The sequence below is a fragment of the Panthera leo genome, chromosome F2 (assembly GCF_018350215.1).
Source record: "Panthera leo isolate Ple1 chromosome F2, P.leo_Ple1_pat1.1, whole genome shotgun sequence".
Taxonomy (NCBI): Eukaryota; Metazoa; Chordata; class Mammalia; order Carnivora; family Felidae; genus Panthera; species Panthera leo.
The window spans coordinates 16030597-16043233 of NC_056695.1; the positions used below are offsets into that span (position 1 = coordinate 16030597).

The window sequence follows — 12637 nt, forward strand, 5'->3', positions numbered from 1 at the left end:
GAAGTATTGTTTGTGAGAGGAAAACCTGAAACTACTGAAGTCCACAAACAGGAAATGGGATAATTTTGGAATATTCATACCTGGATTACAATATACATAAATGAATAAGCCACAGGTATACATAGCAACATGGATGAATCTTACAAACTTACCCAAAAAGGGGCAGGTTACAAAGCAATACATAGAGCATAGTTCCATTTTGCCTAACCTTGGCAAAATCAAACAATGCACTAAGTTTATATACAATCGTACAGAATAAAACTCTAAAGAGTATGATTCACACAGGATTCAGTATAATGGCTACTTTGAGAATGAGGAAAGAGAAGGATGTGATTTGGGAGGGGCAAATGATAGGCTTCAAAGAAGCTAGTAATTTTCTATTAAGTTGGGTAGTGGGTAAACGGGTTATTAGTCCTTGAAGCACATATGTTACACATACTCCTTTGTATACAAAATAATTTCATATAAAAATTATTAAATTTAGTGTACATAAGAATTCATGTTTAAAACGTATTTTCACAGACCCAACACTGAAACACAGGGAATCTGTTTCAGTATGTTTAGGGAGCAAGGGGATACCTCAGGTTCAGCTTTTTAAAATAAACATCCAAGGTACAACTGGAAGTGGTCCATGAGGTGTATGTACCACCCCGTGAAAAATACTAGATTAGTTTTCCAGAGTTACCAAGTTTTTTTTTTTTTTAAGCTTATTTATTTTGAGAGAGGGAGAGTATGCGTGAGCAGGGAGAGGCAGAAAAAGAGTCAGAGAGAGAATCCCAAGCAGGCTCCATCAGTGCAGAGCACGATGCAGGGCTTAATCTCACAAACTATGAGATCATGACCTGAGCCGAAATCTAGAGTTGGATGCTTAGCTGACTAAGTCACCCAGGCGCCCCCTAAATTATTAAGTTTTTTTTTAATGTTTATTTATTTCTGAGAAACAGAGACAGAGCATGACCAGGGGAGGGGCAGAGAGAGAGGCAGACACAGAATCCAAAGCAGGCTCCAGTCTCCTAGCTCTCAGCACGGAGACCGACACGGGGCTCGAACTCACAAACTGCGAGATCATGACCTGAGCCGAAGTCAGACACTTAACCAACTGAGCCACCCAGGGACCTCCTAAGTTATCAAGTTTTATACCAAAGTTTACAGACTTTCTTTTTTAAGTGAAATCTTATTTGAAAAGAACAAACACAAACAAACAAGCAAAAAAAAAAAAAACAAAAAAAAAAAACCCAAAACCAAAACCAAAAACCAAAAACCCAGTTTGTAAAAAGGATCAAAACAGAGGGGTTCTGGTTAGAGTTGGGGAGGAGGCCCCAAGTCTTGTTCATTGGGCATTCCTTTCTCCCACTACAACTGCAGCCTTGAAGGCAGCTCTAGAAGTCCACAATTTCATGACCAATGGCAAAGAAACCCCCAATATCAATTCCATTCAATATATTTCAAAATAAAAAGAAGGAATTATGCAAGTTTGGCCGTGAGACAAAGGCAAGGTGAAAAACAAACCTTGGGAATATTTTAACTAGAATTTATAAAATGTGTATGCTCGTTTGGTTTGATTACACACACACAATTCACACAATCTGCATATGTGAAGGCACAATGTCTGGCACATAGTAGGTATGTGTACAGTTTAAATGGATCAATACCTTGATTCATTCCTGAACTTTGGATGAAATAGGAGTGAAAGTCAGAGACTTGTTATTCTGTGATTCTCACTTTTGGATGTAATTTACAACATAGTACTAGCCGCAACTTCTTCCACTGGAATGCTTCCAGGCAACAAAAGTAATGGATTTGTTAAGTTACCCACAGCAAACCACAGCACCCCGAACACCTGCTGAAAGAAAGAGTTTCCTAGCTACAAATGTAGTTTGAACATGCTGTCTACAGCAGATCTACTCTGCACGAAACATGTAGCCAAAGTGAGAAAGGAATGGAATGGAATATTCAAATAGGAAAAAATAGGTGGGTGGCTACATATTGGTGTAAATGGAACATCATGTAGGGAAATGTGTTCTTTCTTTCTGAATTTACATTTTATACACAAATTGTATAATTAATACTTGGCCATAAGCAAAACTTCATGAAATGGCTTTGAGAACAATTTGTGAAATAGCGGCCACATACAGAGTCCCTCCCCACCAAATACTGGTTAAGACTTATACACCATCTATAATGGCAAAAAGAACACAGAAGTTAGTATTCTAGGTGAAAACCTTTCTTATAAGCCCATTGGTTTCTGTTGATTCTCTTGGCCTTCATTCAAGAGAAGCTGGCATGGGCTGTTGCCTAGCAACAGCATGCAGTGCACTTTTCTACCAGCCCATGAAAACGCTGTCTCTGGACCTCATGCCATTTAGCACCGTGGTTTTGTAAATGATGACAATCTCTTAGGAACTTTTCTTTCCTCCCTTCAAATGAGTGCCTGAGGAAGACTATTTTAATATTCATTCCTTCATTATAAACATTGCATTTGGCTTAACAAAGACCAGAAAATCAATTGGCAACTCCCGTTTCTCTGACACTGACAGAGAAACCAGTAGGAACACATATCTTATTGAGAATTGCAATATATTTTCTTTGAATGAACTATAGACTGTTTAATACCATCCATACTAATATTTAATTAATGCCTCCTATGTGTTTAGGATATCATATCTCAACAACACAGACACTGTTCCTATTCTCATGGAACTTACTTGCCTATCCTTGAATCTCCCTAAAGGCTAAATGTTCACCCATAAGAACACATTCCAAATTCTTGTGTATTCCAGCTAAAAAGGAGGTCCTACTTTTTTAAAACCAAGAAATATTTTCAAGTCTAATTCAGATAACTGAAACCCTAGTTGGTCAGGGCCAGCTGAATCTAAGTTAGGAACTCCAGAAAAATCAAGTCAGCAGACAGGAACCCTAGCTGTGTGAGGTACCGTGCCCCACAGAAATGGTAACAGGACTTTTGAGACTCATGTCACATGATCGAGATTCTTAAATCAAAAACAATGGATGAAGGTTTTCAAAGAAAGTATCTCTGAAAGGCCAAAAACTAACTTACCAACAGTTAGGAGAGCATCAAAGGACCCATGTCCATCCTGTATCCCAGCATACAGGTTCAAGGTCACCTAGAAAATATAATGGAAGCTTCATTAAAAACATCCTGTAAGCCATTCAGTGAGAAATACTCTAAAATCCTCAACAGAGAGGACCAAGAAAGTATGACAATTCTTTAGGAACCCAAAAGAAATCTGGCTATGTAACTCTCCTTTGAAGACTCATATCACTTAGGAAGAAAATTCCTCCAATTTGAGGAAAAACAGAACAAAGCTACCAGCAAATGTTTGGGAGTAGAAAATAAAAACAATATTAAGGAGTCACAATTATTCAGCAAAGCATGAGTTACTAAGACTTGTAGGAAAGGGACAGGGCCACTCAGGTGGGTAGAAAAGTATTAGGCTAAATACCTAGTGATTGTCACAGAAGTTTATATGACATTATTTTCATTGGAAATACACAAATAGATCTTGAGAAAGTAGTATGGCCTTCAAGTTGATTTAAATATGAACCATCAGGGGCGCCTGGGTGGCTCAGTCGGTTGAGCGTCCGACTTCGGCTCAGGTCATGATCTCGCGGTCCGTGAGTTCGAGCCCCGCGTCGGGCTCTGTGCTGACAGCTCAGAGCCTGAACCCTGTTTCAGATTCTGTGTCTCCCTCTCTCTGACCCTCTCCCGTTCATGCTCTGTCTCTCTCTGTCTCAAAAATAAATAAACGTTAAAAAATAAATAAATAAAATAAATATGAACCATCACTATTCAAATTTGTCACAATGTAAACCTAAATCCAAAGAGCCTACCTGTTCACAAAAGACTGGAAGGCATCCTTAGGTTTAGGGCCCTTTGACTGCATCAGGCCAGAAACAGATTAAGTACTTTTTTAAAGTTTCAGGAAAGGAAGAAAAGAGAAGAGAAGAGAAAAAGAGACAAAGGGAGAAAATTTCAACAGAAGATTGTGTTATGAAGAAAGTTTTGGAACTGTTCTAGCCTGATTTTCACTTTATTTAATGCCAGCTAAATGCTTTCTCTCCAAAAATTTTTAACTAAAAAATAAAAGAGGCAATACAAAGTTCTCTGAAACCTTTTTCCCCTTCAGACACAAAACATAATAATGGGAAAGTAATCTTATCATTATGCTTACATGATAAGCAATTTCTTTTTTTTTTTAAGTTATTTATTTATTTTGAGAGAGAGAGCGTGCACAGGAGAGGCAGAAAGAGAGGGAGAGAAAGGCTCCAAGCAGGCTCTACACTGTCAACACAGACCCCAATGCGGGGCTCGAACTCAAGAACCACAAGATCATGACCTGAGCTGAAATCAAGAGTTGGACACTTAACCAACTGAGCCACTCAGGTGCCCCAAGTAATTTCTTAAAAAGAGAAGAATAGGGGCGCCTGGGTGGTTCAGTCGGTTAAGCGTCCGACTTCAGCTCAGGTCATGATCTCACGGTCCGTGAGTTCGAGCCCCGCGTCGGGCTCTGTGCTGACAGCTCAGAGCCTGGAGCCTGCTTCAGATTCTGTGTCTCCCTCTCTCTCTGACCCTCCCCCGTTCATGCTCTGTCTCTCTCTGTCTCAAAAATAAATAAACATTAAAAAAAAGAGAGAGAGAGAAAAATAGAAAGAGATTGAAAGAGAGCCTATGTCAATTAAGTTCCATGTTCTTGGTTGACAGAAATTACTTTAGTGACATCTCTCATGTACATACACACAATACTTTTAATAGCAAAAACAACATATAATAAAGGCTGTGTATGCTCATTTTTTTAATGGCACTGTCTACCTATGTAAACCCACATTTACCTGGGTCCTCTAAGCTTAAATTATTGACTACCCCTACAAATATTTCAGAATCCCTCCCTAACACACCTCACAACTCTTGCCTTTTCCAAACTGTAAGACGTGCTAGTGATTTCCTCCTTTTTAGGACCCCTGTGCAAATTTATCTCTTTCCTCCACACACTGATAGAATAGTTCTGCTGGAGTGCCTGAAACCACAGAGCCTCCTCGGGGTAAGTCAGCCAAATAGCTCTTGTGATGGAAGGTAAGAAGTCTTCCTAGGGGAGGGGACATTTGAGTGGGACTCCTAAAGCCACATTAGCTCTAACACTCTTTGTCAGCTGTGCTAAGTGATAGAGCTGAGCCCACAGGTGTTCTTCATTCACTCAGGAATTTGTGGATTCTCTCACATAATCATAATGGCTATTATATTTTTTAAAAAACACTTCCCCATTGATGTGACTTGACTAGTGAGGCATTTTCTCCCCAAGAGCCCATTCCCCAAGAGGTTGGGTGAAGAAGAGGCTGTGACTCAGGAGTCACCTCCCAAGAGAATTAGTGAAAGGGGATCCCACCCCTTCTGGCCAAGGTGGGTAGTAGAAAGAGGGAGATGGGGAGAGGAGCCTGGAGAAGAGCCGGGGGATTCCAGGGTACCCAGATTCACTCCCTATGCCACCTCTATTATAAAAGGAGAAAACCAAACACAGCCAGTATTTCCCTGTTTTCCATCTAAGACTCTGAGAAGAGATTGCCCCACAGGGTAAGCACAAAATCAGGAAGGACCCGGTTTGGCACCCACAGCTGCCCTCCGCTCTTGTGTGCCATTTGGAGGCAGCATTGTTAGCAGAAGTCACTGCCTGATGAGCTTTCTAGGACTGGAGAAAGGTGACCAGGCCAGGGACCAAAGCCAAGTCTCAGGCAAACCTCAGGAGCAGAGAAAGAGGGGTGGTAGGCCTGAGTCAGCAGGGAGAAGCCCCAAGCCTGACCAACAAGGAACAGACCTCAAGTTCAGCAGCTAGTGCCAGAGGGTTCCCTTTCCCCAGAGGCCTGCACAAAGGCACATACATGCAGGCACACACACACGTTCACCTTGTTCACATGATAAATTTATTCTATAAGACCTAACCCTAGCCTCTGAAAAGACACACCAGTCCCTCAGGCCAAGACTATCACTCACTATCTTGTCTCCACTGCATCTTGTCTACTCTGTGGTAGGACTCATCAGGCATGCATATTTGACTTTACCTTCCCCACAAGCCTGTAAACTATACCTTCTTCATCTCTGCATCCCCAGCTGTAATGAGAGCACCTGGCTAAGAGTAGGTCCTCAAAGTTTTGTTTGCCAAGTGAATTTATAGAAATGGACATAACAGAACCTTTCTATCAGGAAAAAAAAAAAAAAAAAGGTGTTTTTGTTAAGACCTACTTTATGCCAGGCTCTGTAACATGCACTTTTATATAGACAATTTCATTTGACCCACTCTCCAACCTGCAGAATAAGTGTTATCATTGTCCTTGTATGAATGAGCACTCTGAGGCTCTGGAAGGATGAAGGGACTCCCCCAAGAATACATAACTAGGAAGTAAAGGGTCAGGGTTAAACTCCATGTCTTCCATCTCCAACAGGAAGACTTCACAATGTCCAAGTTTCTAAATAGCTTTCCACACTGCACTCTAGTAGAGTAGAAACGTCCACATAACACTAAAAAATAACACGTATGAACTATGGCTCACACGGAAACTTTGATATCTCTTCGTATGATTATAATTTAACAGCATCAATTCACATTAGTCGCTTAAATTTTCTGTCCTGGTGGGTAGCCGATAGGGTGAGGAGGAGACTGGAAGGCATGGTGCCAATATCCCCCACCTTGTCACAGGCAGCCGATATCTTACAATAGTTGTTGGGTCTCCATGAGACTAGGATCAAACAATGAATGTTGTTAGAATCAACTGTGAGGCCACAGCTGCACAGAATAAGAACTGGAGGGTGACTTCAACAAAACCAAGTGAACTGTTTTAATGATGGATACATTTTTCAATGAGATGAGCTTTTCCCAGGCCCTACTGGGCGTTCCTCTGAGCTATCATGGTGAGTCACAGGTTTGACAAAGCTTTCCTCCACAACTTTGAGGCATTAGGAGGTTGTCAGAAAACTCACACTTGTGGTGGAGATCTGTTTTTGAAGTTGTACAGAATTACCAATTAATGAGTTCTCGTATTATTCTTTTACAGCTGGGTGCATCTGGATGAGACTCAACCACAAAGGGGCCCAGGTTTGTATATCATGAATTCTAACTTCCAGAGACATATCTGGTCTCACTGTTGCCTACTCTATTTGCCTTTGTGTTCTGGAGACCTGATAACTCCAATGAATAGGATGATTAACAAAATCTTTAATTCTTTTCAAGTAGCTCTTCTTTTAATTACTGCAGATGCACCAGATCCTCTAAGCAGGGCTATAAAGCATTTGGGTTTGTCTGCCTGTGATAAGCTCCACAAGGCAAATGCCCACGTGCCAAGCCATAGGCAGACATGGAACTGTAGAATGGATTACAAATTCTAAAAAGTATTTTATTGGTAGTAAACTCACGCTCAGAAAAGAAAGACAGTTGGTCAATACATAATACTCAAAGGGTCAGCTTGGCAGCTGGCAGATAATAGATGCTCTTAAAATATTTCTCAAATAAATAATGCTGTTAATAGACCCTCCACCATAACATCAGCTGTAGTATTCTTCAACTTGCTTTCAAGTTCCCATCTGATATAGATTATAGAGAATAGATTTAATTTTATTCAGAATAATTTTTAAATTTGCCAAAAAATGCAAAGTATAACAAATATCCATATGCCCACCACTCATATTAATCGATGTTAATAGTGTGTCACATTTAAGACTTTTAATAAAAGAAATAACAACTAACATTTATTGGTATTTAACCATGTATTCCAAGTGCTTTACATACATCAATTTGATTAAATCTTAAAAAAAAAACTAGGAGATATGTTAGTTAATATCTCAATTAAAAAAAACTTTATTTAATGTTTATTTATTTTTGAGAGAGAGAGACAGAGACAGAGACAGAGCATGAGCAGGACAGGGGCAGAAAGAGAGGGAGACAGAATCTGAAGCAGGCTCCAGGCTCTGTGCTGTCAGCACAGAGCTCAACGCAGGGCTCAAACCCACGAACCGGGAGATCATGACCTGAGGCAAAGTCAGATGCTTCACCAACTGAGCCACCCAGGTGCTCTATCTCAATCTTACAGAGAAGAAACTAAGGTATGAATTTTAAGATTGTGCCAAGTCATGCAGATGTAAGAGCCTGTATTAGTTTGCTAGGGCTGCCATAACAAAGTACCAAAGGTGGTATGCCTTAAACCACAGAAATTTATTTTCTCATAGTTCTGGAGGCTAGGAATCTGAGATCAAGGTGTCTACAGCATTTCTTCTCAGGCTTTTCTCCTTGGCCTGTAGACACCTGCCTTCTCCCTGTGTCTTCACATGGTCTTTCCTCTGTGCATATCTGCATCCTAATTTTCTCTTCTTATAGGAACACCTGTCATATTGGATTAAGACAACCTACTAACCTTATTTTAACTTAATTACCTTTTTAAAGGCCCTGTCTCCAAATACAGTCACATTCTTAGTACTGAAGGTTAGGACTTCAACATATCAATTTCAGGGGGGACACAATTCAGGCTATACCAGAGGCAGAGCTGGTATGCATTCCCAGGAAGCTACGACCCAAAGCCATGTCCTTGCTGTCTACACTAAAGCTGCTTCTGATAACAGTGAAGTCCTCATCGCACACTTTCTCAAACCCAGTCTCCCCATCCCATCCATTTTCACAGAAGCAACATTCTCACAAAGTTTATGCTACTTTTATAAGTTAACCTACCTAACATGCATCCTTAATATTATGTGTTTCTAACAAGTACTAATTTAAAAATGCCACCCTTCTCCCAAACAAGACAAGAATCTTAAATGTGTTTTAACTTCTCTCCAAACAGCATCACATGCTCACACCTTTCATGTTACTGGTGTCTAGTATCCTAACCATCATTTTAACCACCTTCCCCTACAAATTAGTTACTAGTGCCAACATGTATTTAGGCTTAACAGCAGGTTTAATTGATTTCCTTGGTCAGGATTTCTTCCTGCATTTGGGTTCATTTTCCTTGTTGCTAAAGCACTTGCGTGAGCATTTCTCTCAGTGAGGGTCTGAAGGTAGGAATGTGCTATATCTGTGTATATCTGGAAATGTCTTCATCACTCTTACTTGATACAATTCTAGGTTCAAGTTATTTTCCCTCAGTGCTTTAAGATAAGATTCCATTATTTTCTAACATCTATTGTCCCTGGTAATTAACTCCTATGATTCTAATTGTCATATGTTTCCAAGTTTGAAAGTAACCTGGTTTTTCTCTCTGATATCTTTAAGTCTTTTCCCTCTTTTTCCTTAAAGTTCTACAGTTTTATTATGATGTGTCTACATGTGAATTTGATTCTATTTACCCTGCTTGAGACAAATATCTTTTTTCCATTCTAGAAAACTCTCAGTCATTACCACTTCAACTACTCTCTCTTCTATTCTTTTTATTTTATCCTTCTAAGTCTCTAACAGAAAAAGTTATAGCTGTTCATTGTACCTTCAATATCTTCCATGTCTCTTAACTTATCTTCATTTTCTCTAAGTCCCCAACTCAGTAGTGAGTTCCAGGTGATTAGCCCAATTCTGTTATCTACTCTACTTCACTAGTTCTGTCTATCCCTGTATCTAGATTATTGTTTAGCCTATAAAACAAACATTTCCTTCAAAGGCACAAGTTCTTTCAAAAATCCTCACTTGCCAACATTCAGTGATAGCTAGCATTCATTTCAAAGAGCTTTGTTCATAAGGCCATAACACTGTAGTGAAATGATTTCCCCAGATGCAACAACAGTAAAAAATCTAAAACCTATAGTTCATAGATTATCTATTGTATGCATTGCATTCACGGAGAATCTGTACTAAGAATGGCAGTACAGTCAAGCAATGCGTTTCCAGAAATGGTAATGAAGTGCAGCCAAAATAGAGATAATTATTTTAATTAATGGTAATGATTTTAACGGTTGAACATTTTAACTAATTAATTATGATTGATTGCTTGTTACTAATCAGGAATATGATTTGAAGTTGTAATTGAAAAACCAGGAGCAAGAGGTTCTGCAGAGACCATATTACAAGCCTACTGAGATCAGGGGCATAACTTTTGCCTTGAAAACTACTTCCTGGAGCATTCCAGTCCTTTTTACTTCATATGTTTCTTAAAATAAACTGCTGGAACACGGATTTTAATTCCATGTTTAGGATCCTTTATCAGAAATAGAAAATTGAAGAAATGTATTATGGTATTGTGGCTATAGCTTTTAATATCATATTATTCATCTAAATTTTATTCTTATTAACTTTTGAGTCTAAGTTGTCTTTCTTTAGATAAATACTTTGGATATAAGAAGCTACTCAATTAGTCTACTCAGACAACATGAAACTTTTTTTTATTTTAATAAGCAAATTGACAGAATTAGTTTGCTATATAATTTATATGTAGTACTTTGGACACTGGATTGTTAATCTTTTTAAAATCTGACAAACTAAAAATATCACATAGAGAACAGCCAAAAACAATGAGATAAGCTTCTTTTGACTCTTTCATCTATTGTTCTAATGGTTCTGTATAAGTTGGCAAGTCACTATCTCCACATGACCTGGGATCTATCTTGAAGTAATTCTATGTGTTACCTTACTATGGTAAGGTGGCTATTTTCATCTAATCCTTTACTATAAGAGAAAAACCATGTTACTCCACTTCTATTTGTTAGATAAGGAGAGGTGGGAAGAGAGAAGGGAGGAATAGTAGAGCGATAATAAGGCATGGTAGGTTTGGAAAAGGGCAGAAGGTCAGTGTAGCTGTGGTACAGGGTGTGAATACAGAAAGTGGAAAGAAATAAGACTGGAGGGGTAGGTGGAAGCCAACTTGCAAAGTCTCTTGTTTGTCACATTGAAGAGTCCTGTGGGCAAGGAGGAAAGGCTGGAGATCACCAGGGAGAGGATGACATAATCAAATATATTTTAAGGAAGGCCATACTGAAGCACCTATTGGAAGACTGATGGGAATGAGGACAGAAATTAAAAAGGAGGCTGTCCCTATAGTCCAGATGGCAGACAATGAAACCTTGGACTAAGGCAATGATAAGGGGCATTCCTAGAATAAGACTGCTTGGATTTGGTTAACAGTTAACTGTACATAACTATTTAAATAATAATTAAATATATGATGACTATGGAGGAGGTTCAAGTTTGAGGGAAAAATTGAGCTCCATTTGGGACATGTTAAAATCAAGGTGCTGAGGACACTCTGGTTACTGCATGTTTAACCACTTCTTTGCACCTATCTATCCCATTCAACAACTGCACCTCAACAACCTATTGTCCACAGCCATGGTCTCCAGATCATGTATCTACTTTTCAGACTGGACTTTACTCAAAGCCAGAGCCAGGTTCTGCAGCCAGAGGAAGCAAGTCTGAGAGCAGGGCCAATGCCATTGATTGGCATGGGAGCAAATGCACAAAACATTGTCAACATTGGACTATTTTTTTTCCACATCTCATAGTCTAATCACTGACTTTTCAATCACTTAATTTGCACTGCCTCCTCTGGCATTATTTTAATCACAGTCTTTAAAAGCATTGGCTCTGAGTCACTTTTGCAGAATGTGTTCAGAAAGAGTGTCTCATCTCCCTTCTTTTCTCCTAGTAAATTTCAACACCTAATTACCTACAATTGAATCTCTCTCCCATTAGCCAGCCCATTCTTATAAGGGTCTGATTCCAGATTATAGACTCCTCCCCATTTTCTCTACACTTCAGTGGTTCAGTTATGATAAATACCAGAACATTGAGGCCCAGAGGACTAGACTCAAAGTCCCTGTTGTTATTGTTTGATCCATAGTCAGGATGGACTCAGGCCCTCTGTGATCATGGAGTCTGCAGCTAGGCGTCAAGTGACTTAAATGTGAAGAGATGAGAGCTGCGGAATGTGAAAGCCAAGCAATTCCCCAACATGTTTTGATAGTAGCATTTGCAAACATTTATCCTTTTCATAATCTTGTACTAAACTCTGGGGGCATAGGAAATATCTTTAGTCCTCTCAGGTGTTATCAAGGTTAAAGTGCACTGTTTATATTTCAGCCAATAATTTTTTTTTTTTTCAGAATCAAACAGGAAGTGGACGCAGAGTTGAAGGAATAATGATAGATCATCAGCTTTTTTTTTTTTTTTTTTTACCTTGCTATAGATCGTCCACTCAGTAATTTACCCTTGGACATTTTTAGTCTCAGGTCAGACTTCCTTCTGCCATTTGGCATTCTCCCAGGCACCATCCTTTTCCATCAGTCAGTGTAAACATTAGCCAAGCATAATTAGGAAGGTAAATCTGCTGTAGAAATGATCATGATTTCATTTAGATTTAACCAATGCTAAACAATGGACAGTCAGTTAATTTTCTTTTCCTGGAAATTCAAAAACAAATAACAGACTCATCATCTAGACACATCTAAACTGTGTAAGTTATCCACTGCAGCTTGTTTTTCTGATGATAATACTTTCAATTATGTTCTCATTTCAGTACTAAGAAATGAGTATTTGGGTAGGAAAAAGGAAGGAGCACAGCGATTGAAGGAAAAAGTAGAAAAGGACAGCAATAGAGAGCACTGTGTATCATTAGACTATCATATAATTTAGGTATTTCAGCTGCAAACAAGACTCAC

General features: G+C 39.2%; 1 long non-coding RNA gene across 1 annotated transcript in view; it reads left to right on the forward strand.

The window, feature by feature from the left end:
• The window catches only part of LOC122211014, a 62953-nt gene that overhangs the window by 7817 nt on the left and 42499 nt on the right, over window positions 1-12637 (forward strand). The window contains exon 2 of the long non-coding RNA XR_006198422.1: window positions 7063-7103. This is a non-coding gene — a long non-coding RNA (uncharacterized LOC122211014). The remainder of the gene's footprint in view (window positions 1-7062; window positions 7104-12637) is intronic.